The sequence below is a fragment of the Artibeus jamaicensis genome, unplaced genomic scaffold (genome assembly GCF_021234435.1).
Source record: "Artibeus jamaicensis isolate MK-2021 breed Jamaican fruit bat unplaced genomic scaffold, CSHL_Jam_final contig_354, whole genome shotgun sequence".
Taxonomy (NCBI): Eukaryota; Metazoa; Chordata; class Mammalia; order Chiroptera; family Phyllostomidae; genus Artibeus; species Artibeus jamaicensis.
In genome coordinates this window covers 46581336-46586521 of record NW_026521803.1, presented here as the reverse complement: position 1 = coordinate 46586521, position 5186 = coordinate 46581336, and the positions used below count along the sequence as shown (strand labels likewise).

Genomic DNA, 5186 nt, shown 5'->3' with positions numbered 1-5186 from the left:
ACGCTCACTCGTGGGGACCCCCGGGGCCACTTCCTGGTGGTCTGTGTTCTTAGGAAGCGTGAGGCTGAAGGGGAAGCGGAGAGGACGGTGGGCAGGACCCAGGGAAGGGCGCCCTGTGCACTGGGGTCGGCGTGGCGGGTCTTCCGCTGCTTTTAAAACCTGTGATAAACCTCCAGTGGTTCGTGGCACCTGAGAAGCAGGAGACCCTCAAGCTCCTCCTCGTGTGTGGGGTGGTCATGGTGTGGGGCTTTAGCCCGGAACAGAATGGTCATCTTTGAGGGACTCTGTGGGTACTGAGCAGGAACTATCGGAATTGCAGAAACGCATTTTCTCATCGGGAAGGGCACGAGGCGCTGATCAAACCAGCTACGAGCACACGCCAGCTTCACCCAGTGCTCTGCCCCGGCCCGAGGCCGCCCCGAGGAAACCCGTCCGAGGGAGCCGCTGACGAGGGGGAGCATCGACCCGGGGCTTCTGCGGCTCCTCGGGAACCCCGGGGACGTGCTTTCCTCGGAAACGCAGTTACTGTTCCAACTCGTACGAAATTCTCTGTTGTGTTTCGGGCAGCTTGACCAGAGCAGGCGAATCTTACAAACTGCGACCCTGCTCCGCCCCCTCGCCGTGGGCCGGCCGCTGTGAAGGGGTGTGGGCGTTTGTCTCCTGGGCTCAGGCTGAGTCCAAACCACACAGGCGCCACGGCAAAGTGTCCCACCCGCTGCAGCGGACCCCGAGTCCCCTCTGGGGCCACCGTCGAGAGGAGCCCACGAGCGGTGCCTTTAAAGGTGGCTCCCCGGGGTGCCGAGTATTTGCAGGGCTCCCTGAGGTTTGCAGACCCCCGCCAGGCCCAGGGCTGTCCTGCAGCCCCGCACCCCACAGCTCCAAAGGCAGGTGGGCCTCGGACCGCAGCCGGGTCCCCTGTCACACCCACAGGGCATGAGGACACACCCTGGGAGCGGGTTTCCTGCATGGCCATGGTGACAGCGAGGCCGACTCAGAAACTGGCATAAGACCCGGTGGTGTCTTGGTCTCGCACTGGTGGGCCCGTGGGGGAATCTGAGCTGGACTTGGCGTGGCTCTGGTCTCAGTTCTCACGACAAGTTGCTCATCCTCTGGGGACCAGCGGCTGCTCACAGCATGGCAGGCATTCAAGTGCCCCACTGAGGGTGTGATCCTGGTGGGGGCAGGAATTGAGACCCACAGCCCGCCCACCAGAGTGGTGTCCCCCGTGGCTACGCTCCCCTAGTGACAGTGCAGCAGGAGGCAGAGGGACCGCAGGCAGCGGGCCGCGCGGCTCTGGGCGCAGTCACGGGAGGAGTGAGGCCTCCCGTCCACATCCACATCCACACCCGCATGTTCGTGCGCGGAGTCTGGGGCGGCCGGGACTCCACTGTGTCCAGGGAGCTGGCGTGCAATGATGACGCACGTCACAGGGGGACCGAGGGGACACGTACCAGGTGTGGACACGTGGTGGCCGGGCTGCTGGGGCCTGGACGCCAGGACTCGGGTCTGCCCCGACATGTACGAGCTGCAGGAACGGGGGCGGAGTGAGGACAGTGACGAGGCCTCATTCGTGGCACCGTCGGAGGGTTGAGGGAGGTGACGCGTGCGGAGCCTGACCTTGCCACGCCTGTTCTGGGTGCTGGACGCCCGGGGTGACCTCCTCGGAAGCTCTAGCCCCAAGTCCTGACCCCTGGGTGACATGTGACAGCTGTCCCAACTGCGCCCCCACCAGCACGTGCGAGTCATTATTTACCTGAAGCCCTCGCCGAGGAAACTCCTGGCTCTGGCGCTGCTCCCTCCGTGCCTCCCGGCCGCCGCGGGCTCCTCACCGGCCGGGCCAGGTCTCCGGTCCACCCAGGGAGACTCGCAGAAAAGGACCCTTGGTGGGGTGGCCCACCTGCATGGGCGGGGCGCGGCCAGGCGCCCCAAGAGGCTCAGAGAGCTTGGAAGAAATTCCTGGGAGCGTCTGCACGAAACATGATCGATGCCGTGAAAACGCCGAAGGGAACGCGTGCGGGAAAGAAGTAAACACACGAACGTTTCTGAAATGTTTCCAGCTGCTTTAAACATTGTTTTTACGTTAAAGTTTTTAGCCATGATTCTTGGGCTTATACGAAGTCATGAAGTTAACAACAACAAAAAAGCCCCTTCCCTTCCCGCTCCGCTGGGGCAGCCTCAGGGCCAAGTTCGAGCAGGCCTCCCCGCCCCCCATGTTGAACTCTACACTTGGCTGCGCACCTGCTGGACACCCTGGCCAAGCCACACCCAGACACCGAGAGACAGCGTGACGCGCCCTGGGGTGGACGCGCCCACTGGGGAGTGTAAAACGACCCGTGTGCACAGAGCTACTGGGCACGAAACGGTGGAAAACTGTAACATCTTGGCCGAAAATCAGTAGTGTGATCCTTTGTATTTTCTAGATTATATGCTTAAAAAAAAATCCCGGCTGAGACCTGCTGCCTTGGAAGTGGGGGCGTCCACCAGGAGACCGGCGCTGCTGCTGGAGGGTGAGCGTGCGGGGGAGGCGGTCGGTCTGGGAGGCGGGCGCAGGGCTTTCCGGGTCTGCGGCCTGGCCGGGGCCCTACGGGAGCCGAGTGACTGCTGCCCCGGTGACGTCAGCCTCTTTGGAAGTTTGCAGCCATTGACGGTCCTGCCTCTTGGACACACATGTGGCCAAGTTTGTTTCTGTGGCTTTGAGAGTCCGGGCCCTGTGGCAAATCACCAAGCGTGGGCCTGACAAGGCAGCAAAGGATACTTTTGTTTTCTTTTCCGTTTGGCACAGGAGAAAGCCTTCTCCTCTTTCCTGCTCAAATATACACAAAGGGCTCAGTACACCCAGGGTGTTCACGCCGAGGGGAGGGTGCAGAGAATTTTAAAGGCGTTAAACGTGACGGCTGCTGCCATAGCTCATTCCTGAGTGAGTCACAGAGTAGGTCCACATTTCCAGGGACCAACAACCCTGTGCATCATGACATGATGCAAGATTGCCTGTCACTGCATTTTATCTCGAAACGCAGACACGTGAAGGCCAGGGGCTGCCCCCCCAGCCCTGGTCCCTTCCCCAGCATGTCTGGACTAGCAGTTGGACTCATTCATAGGTAGGGAAAAAATTGCAAAAGAGAGAACTGGCTTTAACTCTGAAAGACTTTTCAAGCAGTTTGGATGACGGAACGGCAGATGGTGGCCGGGCTGGAGAAGGAACGGTCCCTGTGTCTGGTCAGCAAAGGCTGTCTTCTTGCTGTGGTGCCACTATTTTTAAAGTGTGAAGGGAAATCCATTCATTTGAATATTTTTTTCTTAAAATGCTAACTACCATGCTGATTAGGGGCCATTAAGTTGTGTTTTTTGTGATGCGGACGCCTCCCTGCCACCTCCAAAGAGACTTTCTGGTGGTGGCGGTGCCCTGACACGGGGCCCTGCGTGGCTGGCCCTTCTGCACACCTTTCTGAGATGAGACGGCGTCATCTGAAACGACCTCTCCCAGCAAAAGACCGGGGGGCAGTCTCCAGTCTCTGTTCATTTGCGGGCTTTTTGTCCGCTCTTGGTTCTGTAGAGCACCTGGGCTCTTCGCTTCCTCTGCCTCCCTCCTGCCCCCTGCACTGAATTAACTGTTGCAATGCAAATGAGAAAAGAAACAAAATATCTCAGCTTTGCTACATCTTCATAGCTCTGGATACCTGTTGGGCAGAGGAAACAAATCGGATACATTACAGTGAGGCCTGACCAGTGAAGAACTGGAAACAGTGTTGCTCTTCACCGAGGGCCAAGGGGTGGAGTCACTTCTGCGGAGGCCCGGGTGTGGCAGACTCACCTGAGATGGTGGACATGGTGCTCGCCCCTTTGCCCCACAATCTTCCATCCATTATCGGGGGTCACAGCACCTCAACTCATCGGTCCCTGGACAAAGGGTCACAGTAGGCACTCAGGGCAGTGGCTGCTCTGTGTGCTGGGTGCTGTGACTCAGCCTCATGGGCTTACACGGTGACTTCCTATATGACAGACGGTTAGACTTTAAAGTTACCTGCAGAGTTCAAGGACATGGAAAACCACACACGCTGAGATAAGTTCCTGAAAAAGGTCGAATTCAAATGGTAAAAATCATATGATCTCCAAATGTAGAAATACACAGAAAGAAGATGGAATTATCACAAAATATTAACGCTCATGGCCTCTGGATGTTGGGGTTTTGGGTGCTCCTAGAAAGCGTACTGATTGGTCCTTTCTCAGTGCTTTGAAATAAATGTGCCATTTTTACCCTAAGAGCAGAGATCCTTCCCCAACCTCAGACATAAAACGAGAGAAGAAACTCGTGTGTACGTCACTTACTCAGGGACGTTGACACTGGGCGTGAGAGTCGGATACACGCGGTGAACGAAAGCCATGTGGCCACTGTGTCCTGCAGGCTGAGCCGTTAACAAAATAATTAAGGAATTTAACTTAGAATTAAAGCGGGACGCAGGGCGGGCGAAGGCCGGCCGTTCTTCAGAGGAGGAAACCAGGGAAAGGTGCCCCTGAGGAAAACCGGGAGCCCGAATCGCTCCGGGGTGTCCCCGGGGCCCAACGTGGCGCAGGGGCATGTTGGAGGGTCGGTGGCTCTGGGGCCGGAGCTGGCTGAGAGCAGTGGGGGACGGGCCTCTGCGGTTCCCTCCGGGAGCCCTGGCGCGGCCAGGCAGTTACACATTAACGAGTCCTGTGACCACAGGAGAATTTAATGTTTTTTTATTTGATATCTTTTTCGCCAGAGGACTTTTCTCTGTATCGATAAACATGACGTTAATTTTCCATTGTTCCGGTTAGTTCTAAGAGACTGTGGGCCAAATTCAAGTCTCATTAATCCCACTGGAAAAATCCCAAAATAAGCAAAATCCCCCAAAATCCATGAAGTCTAATCAGGAAGTGAGGTCAGTCACTGAAGTTTTGCTTCCAAACTTGTGAGTTGTTCGGCACTTCTGTGTGTTTGCAGGCGCGAGTCCTCCCACGGACGGCTCACGGCCGCCCACGGGCCTCACTCTGCCAAGTGGGCAGCTGTCGGAGGAGCAGTGTGAGTCCGGGCTTTCGGGAGGACACCGGTGGGCGGGAGCTCGCGGGGCAGGCAGGGGCCGTCTGCTCGGCCAGGACCTGGCGGTGGTCAGTGCGAGGTCCGGAGCCCGTGAGGGCCCCTCCACCCCAGAGGAGAAGCTGTGCGT

General features: G+C 57.9%; 1 long non-coding RNA gene across 1 annotated transcript; it reads right to left on the bottom strand.

Annotated features, from left to right (window-relative positions):
- Window positions 1-2088: 2088 nt before the first annotated feature.
- LOC128627256 (uncharacterized) lies at window positions 2089-4576 on the bottom strand. Its single transcript, XR_008391418.1, has 3 exons — window positions 4327-4576; window positions 3812-4021; window positions 2089-3677 (listed from the first exon to the last, which is right to left on the bottom strand). It is a non-coding gene; the product is annotated as an uncharacterized LOC128627256 (long non-coding RNA).
- Between the last annotated feature and the right edge of the window lie 610 nt (window positions 4577-5186).